At 43.8% G+C, this 12,373-nt stretch overlaps 1 protein-coding gene across 6 annotated transcripts in view; it reads right to left on the bottom strand.

The window, feature by feature from the left end:
• Positions 1–12,373, bottom strand: part of HLF (HLF transcription factor, PAR bZIP family member) — a 74,765-nt gene that overhangs the window by 54,281 nt on the left and 8,111 nt on the right. The window contains exon 1 of one of the 6 annotated variants that reach the window (XM_039500929.1): positions 9,339–9,530. The exons of the other annotated variants lie outside the window; for them this stretch is intronic. The gene's annotated coding sequence lies outside the window, so the exon portion shown is untranslated. Of the gene's footprint in view, positions 1–9,338; positions 9,531–12,373 lie in introns of those variants that run through there. 6 annotated transcript variants of the gene reach the window in all.

Below are 12,373 nucleotides of genomic sequence, written 5' to 3'. Positions count from 1 at the left end.
TTGGGGAAAAAATGTGGAATTCACTTCAGGGAAGGGAAGCAACTTTGCAAAATTGTGATGACTTTTACAAAATCTTAATTGGACTCCTGTAGGATAAAACAGGAAAAGATAGCAAGTCTGTCCCTGATTCCATACCAATATTTGCTTCTATCATACCACTATGTGGTGTTGTACCACTTAATGTACAGTTACAGTATTTACACTTGCCTAATTTTTGCAAACTCTGTTCAGGTGCTCAGTGATTTTGGGCTTGATAAAACATAATACAAATGTGGAATACTGCATTCCATGTTAGGAATGAGAAGGAAGCCACTACAGAACATGCTTATTTTAAAAAAGTTACCCAGTTTAAAGTTTTTTAAAAAAACAATATTTGTTGTGTCTACCAGCTGTGGGGGGTGGGGGCTCCCTTGAAGTATTATATCTAGTGCTGGCTGCTGTTGGCGAGAGGATACTGGAATAGATGCAGCAGGGGTCAGTTACTGTACAGCAATTCCTATGTTTTGGGATGCGCCCCCCCCCACCCAGGGTGGTTTGTGGATTTGGGGTATCCACCATCTTTGAAAATTAAGCAGCTTATGTTAAATAGACGGGTTTCAAAAAAAAAATTGGCTTTAGGTTCTTTTCCTGTCTTCCAGTTAGAGGGGTTCTCATCTAGGTGTGCTTTGACCTGGAGCATAATTTGAATTTGGGTCTCCTGTTTCCTGGAAGAGTGCCCTAACCTGCAGGCTGGGGGGTATTCTGAGGCAGGTCTTTCTCACTGTCTCCCGTTGAAGCTGTTCCACTTTGCTTAAAGTACTTGAGTAGTCACTGGGGCGTGCATGTGTGAGAGACAGTGACACTATAACCAGAGTTAGGGCAGTCATTGGAGTTCCAGTCCCAGCTCCGTAGTGGGGATTGGAGTACGGATTTCCCACACCCCAGGTAAATGCTTAAATCACTGGGCTAAAGGTTATAAGAGGCATCCACCATGTTTGACAATGGTGCTTAATTCTCCATGTGAATCTAGTCTGAAAAAAATTGTTTTGATAATTCAAAACTTTTCATTTTGACTGAAACAGTTTGCCAAAATAGACAAGAATTCATGAAATGTTTTGGTCGGCCCAAATCTGCATTTTTTGACAAGACAATTTTGTCCAAAATGTTTTGCCTAACTCTAATTTTGAAGCCATATGTTTAGATGATCAGACCCTCGCCGTGGAAAGCAGTGGAGGTGCATCTGGGACGGAGTCTCCCCTTGCCCTGGCAGAAATCCTGGAACTAGCCATAGCTTGGCTTTTGAAGTGAAAGTCCTTACTGACAGCCTTGGATTACATTTTAATTGATACTTGGTTTTCCACTTGGCACGCAAGTGAGCAAACTGACACGATTTCTCACAAGAAGAAAAATGTTTGTTGAATGAACCATGCCCTGCCTCACCTATATTTAGGATTGAGTGAATGCAGGAGAGACAGGTTTGGACCTGCTCCTAGGTGATGGCAGAGGGACTTCTCTTAAGAGATCTGGGCCAGTTCCAAATGGCATTCCAGTTCTCAGAAAAATAGGTAGTACTAATCATTGCTTAAATGCCTATGTGTTGAAAGATTAATGTTTTCTCTGCCAAAGTTTACAGGCAGCCCTTGACACAACAGTAAAGTGAGTACATGTATTTGCATGGGGGTGGCTGACCTGGTTTGAACTGAGCAATAATGATGCAGAGCAAGAAAGTTTTAAAAAACTACTGCCATGCTATTCTTCTGAGGTAGCCCCTTACTGGCACGATGCCTAACCCTGTAAACCAGTAACTGACCTATTAGAGAGCAAAGTGGAGTAAGGACACTAAATCTTCAGTGTCCTCCACCACTGTGTGGAATTAGCAGAGGTGCTATTTGGATCCAGGAGTAAAACTGGAGTATTGCCAGTGAAGTGGGATGACAGAATGCTAAATTGATAGGCTTTTTTTACAGGGACCCTGTAAAGAGACAAAAGACCACTCTCCCCAAACAAACAAAACCCAAATTAGTTACAGACATCCCCATCCTGGATCAGGGCCATACTAAAGCAGTTGCAGAGGAGTTAGGTTCTACAGCTTTCACCACATCATTCTCAGGCAAGCATAATCCCCATGGAAGTTGATAACCCAAATTCTACTAACTTCAGAGTGAGGAATTCAGCAAGATTGCACAGCGGGTGGAGGTCAGAGCAGAAGTTAGCCAAAGGGAGGTTTGCCTGCATAAGATGCTGCAACTGAGCATTTAAGGCTTGCTATTGAACAACTACATTCTCCCTCACATTCAGTTGGACTTCAACACCCAGGTTCAGACTCTTCAAAGTCTGTGCTTGGAGTTTGTTTATTTAGGTCCTTTTGTCAGTTACATGACATCTAATTGGCTCAAGTTTTGCATTTATCAAATCTCATTCATAGAAATCAGAACTGGAAGGGATCTTGAGAGGCCATCTAGTCCAGTTCCCTGCACTTGTGGCAGGACTAAGTATTATCTAGACCAGGGGTGGGCAAACTTCTGGGATTAGAAATTGTATGGTGGGCCATGAATACTCACAAAATTGGGGTTGGGGTGCGGGAGGGGGCGAGGGCTCTGGGGTGGGGCTGGGGATGAGGTGTTTGGGGTGTAGGACCGAGGGTTTCGGAGGGTGGGAGGGGGATCAGGGCTGGGGGTTGGGGCAAGATGAATGAGGTGTTCCCTGCCTGTGAATTCTGGGGGTTAGCTGTGGTATGATTTAGACCAGTGGTCCCCAACGCGGACAAGCATCCACCGAAATGCCACCAAAAAGCGGTGTTGTCAAGAGGCGCCGCCACCGAAAAGCTGCTGATTTTTGGCAGCAACGCCTCTTGACGTTGCCGCTTCTTGGCGGCATTTTGGCAGATGCTTGTCCGCCAGCCACGGTCCTCGGTGGCTCATCGTCCAGAGCCCGCCACCTGGAAAAGGTTGGGGACCACTGATTTAGACTCTGAGCTGCGAGGTGGTGTCAGGACTTAGGGGGCCGCGCACATGCCAAACTGCTGAAATTTAAGGGATTTAAAGAGTGGAAACGTAGGGACCTACAGAGTTGGGTGGCAGATGAGCAGGGATTTTGTGAATGCCACGTGTGCTGCATTGGGCTTCAGCACCTGAAGTTGCAGTCAGACACCTAAATGAATACCACCTATATGCACATACTTAATTGGGTATATGCAAGTGACTTTAATAGGACTACTTATATTGGTAAAGGTATTCCTGTGTTTAAGTATTTGCAGGATCAGGACTTGACTGTTAACTTAGCTATGACTATACTTCTAGTGCCATTAATTTCTCAAATTTTTATTCTTACTGTAAAACTAGTGAACTGACTGGGAGAATCTGTATGCAAGGGTCTCTTTGGGAACACAAACTTTTTTTTTTTTTATAGTCAGCTTTCATCATTAGAGCATAAACACTTGTGCATGTTTGTAGACCTCTGAGACAGAGAGACAGTTGTCATTACAAGATGGGTCTTTCTGTATTTTAGGGCCTTAACCTGGAGAATACATTATTTTGATTGGCAAGGGAAAACAGGCTGTGATCTTATTTTTACTATTTGTTATTGCTGTTTCAAACCTTATCAAAGGAAGAAAGGGCCTTCTCAATAGCTGCTTGCCAACATCGCTAATCAGAATTTTAATGAGAGTTTTTCTTTTGAGGCCTAATTTAGGCCCAATTAACAGTATACAAAGCAAACATACTGTGCCATAAAAGGGAATAAACACACAGTCTCTCTTATGTAGAATCTGAATTTCTTTATCAGAGGAAATTCAAAACAAAACATTCTCTTTTTAATATATGCAGACTTTTGACTTTTATGCCTTAATGAACAAAGTGCCTTTAGAAAGCAGGGACCTATGTTTTTGTAATTCGGTTTGGATCTCTGAAGAGTAAACATTTCAAGTGAGGCCACAACTCCCATTGACTAATGGGGATCACAAGGCGCAAACCCAATATACATCACTGTCATGGTTACAAAGTGAGTTACACTTTAGACTCCTTTCATTCCCTCTTGAATGCAGGTTTCACTCCTTTCACCCTCTCTGGGTGTAACCATATAATCCTACCACTCAGATTGGATCACTGGGTGCAGTGCTATTTACCAACCATATTAACCCAAGAGACCCACTGTGTTCCATGCCTGAAAGTGCTTTTCATCCAGGAGCCTGTGATAGAAGTTAAAGTGACTCAAGAACAGCTTCTTCCAAACTAAGCATTATTTATTCACCTTAAGGTGAATAACAAAGGGATAAAACAAAAAAAGTCTATATGCCTAACTTAAGACTTAATCTTCCCCTGCAAGCTTCAGTAAGTGCCATTCAGCCCAGTTACCTTAGTCTGTGGGCTGTGAGAAAGACAGACACAACCTGCAGCACAGCAAGTAGGCTAACCACCAGCTGCTGCTGACAAGCTATGCAATCCCTCCATAGGCCAGCATCTTTTAAGGGACTTTCCCCTTTGATCCTGGGCTCAGGTCTGGGAAGAGTAAACCTTGCCAGCCAGGGCCATTCCCCAGTTATTAGCTTCCCCATTGTTTCCTCAAGGACCACTGGTATTCTCTCTGACGGTATCAGTTTCTTGATGGATAGAGAAAATTGCATATAATGGAACCCTTTCTGAAGGAAAAATAGAATGAATGTGAGAACCAGAAACACTAGTGAGGATGAGTTTGAGCACTAAGCATTTGTACCTGTTGAGTGGGAACAAGACTGAGCTAATCTCTCCTCATTTAAAGAAGACGAATAAACCACACCCCCAGACAGTTGAGAAATATATCACTACGGATCTGGCCAGCTGTGGATAGAATTTATGCTAAAAAGGAGCAGATGTGGTTAAAGTAGCATATCACATGACCTTGGACTTTGAACATTAGACAAATTGTAAATATGCTTAAGTGTGTATTCCTTGAAATGTGTAAATAAATACGTTCTGAGCCATTGTAAGCAAAAGCCAAGCCACAGGGCTGGTTGAGCCAGAATCTTTTACATCTGTTGCAACACTCAGGACGATGGTTTGGTTGTTTTACAGTGGAAATATTTTTTTTCAGTTGGAGTCTTGGCAACTTGGAACTGATGTTCTGGTTCACGGATGAACATTGTCTGCTTGTAGCTTGTCTCTTGAACCACCTTGTACTCTACATTTGTCATCTACTCCTAGGTTAGTTTAATCTGGAATTTAATAGACTTGTAAATCAGTCATCTGTGGAGGGGGTGTGGGAATATGGTGCAAAAATAATTTAAAAAAAAGGTTGCTGAAATCAATCTTCGTGAGACTTCAGTCTTGCAAAGATCTCAGTGCTTATAAGAAATGGAATTAAAGACATTTTTATACTGGTAAAAGTATCAAAACAATCTGATTTTATCAGTCCTGTGAGAGCTACACACAGGACGCAGAATCTGGATCTCACCAGTGGGTTTCATACAAGCTGTTCTTTCAAAAGCTTTTCATTCTTTTCCCTTCACACTTGAACCAGTCCCACTTCCTAACCTCTGCTCTTCTTCTCCCAGCTAACACATTTTTAATTGAAAGTGAAAAACGCCTGTAATGACAAGGGTATTAGACTTGCCTGGAGAATTAACAAGTCACTTTTAAAATGGGTAAGAATTCAGTGCTGGGGAAGAGTGCAAAACTGATATCCCTGAAGAGCTCCAGCCACAGAACAGGTATAAATGAGCAGCTGCTGCTGCTGCTCATATTTCCCCTCACTGATTTACCACTGTCCTTCAGCTCTTGCCTAGAAAGGCCATTCCTGAAGCAAGAAGGGAATTCACGCTCTGTGCCCATTTGTAACTGATCAGTCTTATCCAATGCCTCTGGAGGCCAGTGGAAGTCTCTCTGCATTGGCTTCAACGGGAGCGGGATCAGGACCTCTGTTTTCAGTAGGGTGCGTCATTTTTCCCAGTGGGACAAATTATACCCATTTCCACCTTCATAAACTGAGGCACTCACTGAATCAGTGGAATTACTTCAGATTTACACTTGAGTTTGTACTGATGTCTCTTAATTATGCTTTCCCTCTCTTCCTCCCAATAGAACTCATTTTTATTATTTTAATCAAATATAGCATAGTGTGTCTGACTGCCCATGAACAATAAGTCGGCATGGAACACAGCTCTTTTTTTGAACATATTTATTTCATTTATCAGCTACGCTTCTTTCCAGATGGCATCACACTCACTTGCTTTTTTTCCAGAGCGTAAGCCTGGAGTTGCAGCTTCCATGGTACGATGTTCCTCAAAGATTCGATGGGAAGATGTCATTTCTCCTCATATGAGTGAGGAATGCCAGCTCCACTTCCTCATTTCTCGCAGTGATGTACTAGGATGGCTCAGGCAAGAGAAACCTACAAGCTAAGTGTTCAATAGCTAGAGCGTCAGGCTTGCATGCTATGTTACTGTGCACTGGAAAAAGGAAGAGGAGAACTACGGTGGGTGACAGCTGGCCTCATTATGGGCTCCCCCTTGCTGTTCTGGAGTAGAGGGTAGGTCAGGCACGGTGTATCCTTGAGGCTGAGAAGGGGTTGGAGTCTTGGGTGTGAGGGATGCCTGGTGCAAATTCAATGCAAATGCAGATCCCAGGAGAATAAGTTCCCTAGAAAGTGGGCTGGTGTTTATAACAGTGACACGAGTCATTTTCTTAGATTCCATCAGATATCGCAATTCATCCACTGACTCCATTAAGTACAATGGGCTTTTCGTGATCTCTTGTGGTTGTACAGCCAACTTTATTCCTTTGGGCACTCCATCACCATCCAGGCAACAATTCCAGCCAAGCCAACCATCATTGGATACACTTCCATAGCTGGACAGCTTCAGTGCATGATAAAAGAAATCCGCTACTGTATCCACACTCTGCTAGAGAAGCCATCTTGATGACATCTCTGGTGCCTTGCACATCTGACCAACATCGTTATTCTGGGCATGGACTAACTGACTTGTCAGCTTGGAAGGCTATTCATTCTTTCTTGGAAAAGCTGCTCCCGTTGACGGCTCCATACTGTGAGATGGGCCATTGTAGAGACCGGATCCAGGCTAGTCCCAAAATTTCGAGTCATTTCTTAGCATTAATTTCATATGGTTGTTGAGACAATTGAAGAAGATAGCTTGTGATGAGTGGGAGAGTGTAAAGGGGTCCTAAAAGGCTGACTTCTGAGGACCACTTCACCAGCTCCAGAGGGATGGGGGACTGGCAGGGTGAGGAAGGGGTGTGATGGAGACAGGGCCACAGCACTGTGGAAATCCCAGGTAGTACAACAGAGCAGCTCAGGATGGGAAGGGCACAAAGTTGGCTTAAAGCCACCATTGTGTCCCTTCCCCTTGGGATGGGAGTTCCTTGCTGACTCTCTTAAAGGTACAACCCAGAATCAAACTCCGGGTTACCCCCCTATTTCTAGTACAAGAGGTTTCGTTACTGGAAACGGACGCCTTCCTTTGGTACCATCGGGAGGGCGAGTATTGAACCTTTGTGTTTCATAACATCCATTTGTAGGACTGTTTCTCTTGTAGGCATCATATTTAGATTTGGATACTTGGGGCCCAATCCCACATCCTTCATTTACCAAGACATAGCGTATCCAGCGGGGAAGGCACGAAGCTGGGAGTCAGGAGGTCTGTTGATGTCATTCATCTCCTGTGTGACCTTGGACAAATTACTTCTTTCCCTCTGTTCTCTCTCCCATCCTGTGTGCATCATGCGTATCTAGGTTGCAAGCTCTTCAGGACAGTAACAGGGATAACAGGAATAGCTCCCCCAAAGCCAATGGGACTATTCGCTTGAGTTAACATTGCAGAATTGGGCCATAGTTCTGTTGTCTGGATTTCAAACAGTGAATAATTTACATCAGTTCCTGTACATTTCTCCCTTCCCCCTCCTTTGAACCTCATCCTTTGATTTTTCAGCTAACAAATTAAACAAATCCACTAGCCCCAGCTAAAGTGTTTACCTGTCAATGATTTACATATATGAAGTGCTTTGTTCTCTTACAGTTTTGAAGGATTGTCCGTCTCCTGCACCTGACAGCCTGGAACTATATTTTCCTGTAATATATTCTGTAGTTGCAAATATACATTTTAAAACCTTTCCTCTTGCAAGCCTCCTTATTGCGATACTGAGAGATTGGGGAAAACAGCCTTTGTCTAGTAACGAAGTCAATATTGATTATGGTCATTACAGATCCATGTAGTTTGTGTTAGCAGTGATTTGAGAGGACCTTGTAAACGAGCAATGAATACACTCCTTGGATTCTAATTAGATTTTAAGGGCCTGATCCTACCAGTTGCCGAGCACGCTCAAGCCCTCATGATGGCAGTAGGATTTGAGAGCACTCAGCACTGTGCAGGATTAAGCCTGTAGCGTTGTGGTCTGGTTGTGCAGTAAATCTGTGCATGGGGTCATCTCACACACAGGCATTTTCTTGTCCTAGCAACTGAATAGGCCTCATTTACTTACAGATTTCACTGCAGCCTAAGATACAGCTCATCGTTTAGAAATTATGCCAAGGCTCTGCTATGCCAAGATAAATAACTCATTAGTCTTTAAAGTGCTCTCAGGATAATCGCTCCTGAAATAATGCAGTTTGTTGTGTACAATAGATCACTCCCGTGGGGCCCGATTCTGATCTCACAATGGGATAAATCACAAGAGTAACTACAATGAAATCAGTGGAGTTAATTAACCCACTGTAAAACTGCTGTAAGTGAGATCAGAACGAGGCCCATTTTTTAAATGCATTTGGCTTTTCCGTGAAGACAGAGTTTTGATTAAAATTCAGTTTGTTAAAATTAAGTTCTCTTTCACCTTAAATTGCTTTTAACTTAAGCCAAGAGACAGACCTGCAGGAGTTCAGAGGTTCCCCAACTCACGTATTAGCATGCACTTAAAGGTGCAGTAACACTTTGCTCGCTAGAGAGCCCTCAGACAACGCAGAGCTACACTGACCTACTGTATTTGCTTTACTGTAAGAGACGCTGTGTTACAAATGCCTCTGTAAGGTGTTCCCTTGGGGTCTGAGTTAGCAGACTCTTATTTTTGGCATATTACTTAGTGCCTCATTAACTCCAGTAGACTTTGGCTCAAGCCCCTGAACCAGTGGTGTTTGCAACTTCAGGCAGGCATGTGTGTTTTGAAGTACTAGTAGCTTTGTATACGATTAAGAACCCCCTCCCCCCAAAGCAACATTATTGCACACATTTCAGCACCTACGTGCAACCCGACAATAATAAACCAATCTACAGAATGGCAGGGAAGAGTTATAATTGATTAAGAACACATGTTAAATTTCAAACCTCTACTGGGCTACAATGGGAAGATCACGGTGATTTTGAGGTTTGAATAGCTTACTTTTTTTTTTTTGGACACTTCTTTCAATACGGTCAGAAACTGTGATAGGGCTGGTCAGAGCCGGAATCAGGCGTCCAGAGCAGGATTGGAGCAAGGCCAGTGTTAGAACAAGGCTGGAGCAGGAGCAGGGTGAGAGCAGGCCAAGGCTTGGTGATTCTGTTGGCACTATCAGGCCATAGGGAGTTTCAAGCCCTCAGGTGACCTGGAGCAAACTGAGCTTCTGGTCTACCTGTGAGACTTATATACCTGCCCTGAAAGTCACCAGACCAGTTCCTGGCTTGTGGATTGGCCGGTGACTAGCACAGGAGTAACTCATCATCTTGCTCATTGAAGTACTGCAATCTTAAATTGATTTAACGCTTTTCATCTTAAAGAGCTTTACAAAGATGCCAAAATATACAAAGGGATCGCCTGATCTTACTACTGAAATGCAGCTAACTCCGGGGGAAGTGTGGCAGCTGCTTAACAACAATGCCCAATGGTTTATGATATGAAGTGAAGGTATTTTATTTAATTGAAACCACAAGCGTTTAGCTAGGTGAAAGATAATTACCAGAGAGCTGGAATTTTGCTAGGAGGTCACTGTTAGCACCTAGCATCCCTATATAAGCAGAAAAATCAAAATACAACCCACTCATTCTAAAACAAACTAGGAAGGGTCACAAAACATTAATCGTGGTGAGAAATCCAAAGCTATCACCTGCTCTAATTAATCCAGATAACAAATCGTAATCTCTGATCCCAGCTGGCTAAGAATCGCACACATGGTTTTATTGTAGTTACCCTTTCTGTCCCAATCCCGGCCACATTTAGCCCCACACCCCCAGGAGGTCTTGTCTTTTTGACTGTAAGGTCTTTGGGGCAAGGACTGCCATTTATTGCGCTAGATGTTGTACAGATAATGGGGGTCCCAGCCTGCCTTGAATTGAATATGTACATTGCAGTCGCCTCTCATTAAGCAGTAAGACCTCTTTGACTTCAATCTACCAGGATTTTGTTACTGAGATTCCAGAGATTACTTTCCCCGACAATATAACATACGTTATTAGTATGACTCTGTAATTCCTGGAGGAAGAGAAAGCAGAAAACTGAACACAGAAAATGGACAGCTCTTTGATAAACTGTCATTAGCCATCCTCAGTTGCTGTTACACTAGGGAGGCAAATTGTCAAAGGTCACTGGGAGCTATTTAAAATAGTTTTCCCTACCAGGTGTATTTACTTTCACCCAAGTGTGTTTCTTCTGCTCTGATAACCTTTGTCGTCTCCTGTTACACCAGGAGACGTCAGCCGAGTTCCCCAGGCACACAGCATTAATTTGTTTTGCCAATTCCACACAGAGAGGCTAAGCCCACATTTCTCTTCTAATCATGCTTCAGCTGAAATTTTATAGCTGCCAATTGTGATTGAGGGGACTGGACTGGGAAATCAGGGGTGAAATCCTGGCCTCAAGGAAACCAGTGGCAAGAGAGCCATTCAGTTCATTCGGAGCTAGGAGGATTTCACCCCAGCTGTTTTGATTCCTGTTCCTAGCTCTGACTCAGCTCACCTTTGGCAAGTCACTTCCCCTCCTGTCAATATCTCAGCAATCCCCATCTGTCAATAGGGATAATGCTGCTCACCCACTTTGAGAGCTATAGGGCTGAGAAATGACTACCTTTCATTAATGGCAGCCAAATCATGCAAGTGGCAGAAGCATCGCAGAGGACCTTGCACTAATCCAGCTGCCAAGCAGCTGGTAGCTCCAGCAATAGATCTTCGAACAGCCTCTTTATTTTCTCAGCACCCTGTCTTGTATAAATCCCAGCAGCCTTTGGGTATGTCTACACAGGGATAAGGGACGCATGGCCTGGCCATAGTAGACTCAGGCTGTGGAGCTTAAAATGGCTGTGTAGACAACATTCAGATTGGAAGGAAACTGAGCTTTGGGACCTTCCCCCTTACCAGACACCACTTTCCCCTCTTATATCAATGTTCAAAACTGGTTCAACTGATGCAAATTCATTCTAGTGACTGAACTGTACAGGTTTAGAGCAGTGTGGCCTAATGGGGGGAAGGCACCCGAAGGAGAATTAGTTGTTTTCCCCCTCTCTGCTGTAGACTACTCATGGAACTGTGCCAGTCATGTAAACTCTTCTGGCCAGCTCTCAGAGGGTATTTAGATTCCTAACTTTCATTGATTTCAGTGGAAGGTAGGAGCCTAAATACCTTTCAGGACCTGGGCCTCTGCACTTCAGTTTTTCCTCTCTGTAAAATGAGGATAATAATGTTTAACCATCTTTCTAAAGCTCTTTCAGATCTGCTGCTAAGAAGATGCTAAGTATTAATAATCATTATTTAAAACTGATGGTCTTTTAATCCAAGTTTCTCTGCTCAAGATTTCTACGTCATGGTCACTGTTTAAATATCCCCTCGCCCCTCCCCCACAGCAAAGCCTGGGGGCAGATCTTCAGTTATTGTACATTGTCATAGCCCTGTTGACATCAAGCTCTGTAGATCTGACTTCAGCGGTGCTAGGACACGTTACACCAGCAGAGGATCTGCCTCTGGCTGCAAATCCTGTTCTAGCCAGTCTCAGCTTTCTTCTCCGTAACTGGGCGGGGGCAGAATGTGTGGGTTTTTTTTTTGCATTGTGCAGGAACCCTCCACATACCATTTTGGTAGCTTTGCTTCCAGTGGCTTCATAACAGTGGAGTTTGGTTTTGGGGTTTAACTCACCAAGGATTCCTGAGCTCTGGATCGGTTGCTTGTTTTGGGGCTGAGGTTTCCTTTGAGGATTTTGTTTGAAGCTTCCTGAGGTTTAATTTGCTTTTGTGCAGCCAACCAAACACCGGTCCTGGCTCCGGCAGGGCTACGCGAGGTGACACAGGGGGTATGTCTACACTGCAATAAAAGACTGGCAGCCTGGCCACAGCTGGTCCAGGTCAGCTGACTCAGGCTCACAGGGCTAAAAACTGCAGTGTAGATATTCAGGCTGGAGTCTGGATTTTAAACCCCCGGGGAGAGGAAGAGGATTGTGTGTCTCAGAGCCCAACC

Source organism: Mauremys reevesii, linkage group 15, assembly GCF_016161935.1.
Source record: "Mauremys reevesii isolate NIE-2019 linkage group 15, ASM1616193v1, whole genome shotgun sequence".
NCBI lineage: Eukaryota > Metazoa > Chordata > Testudines > Geoemydidae > Mauremys > Mauremys reevesii.
This window is presented reverse-complemented; position numbering and strand designations above follow the sequence as displayed.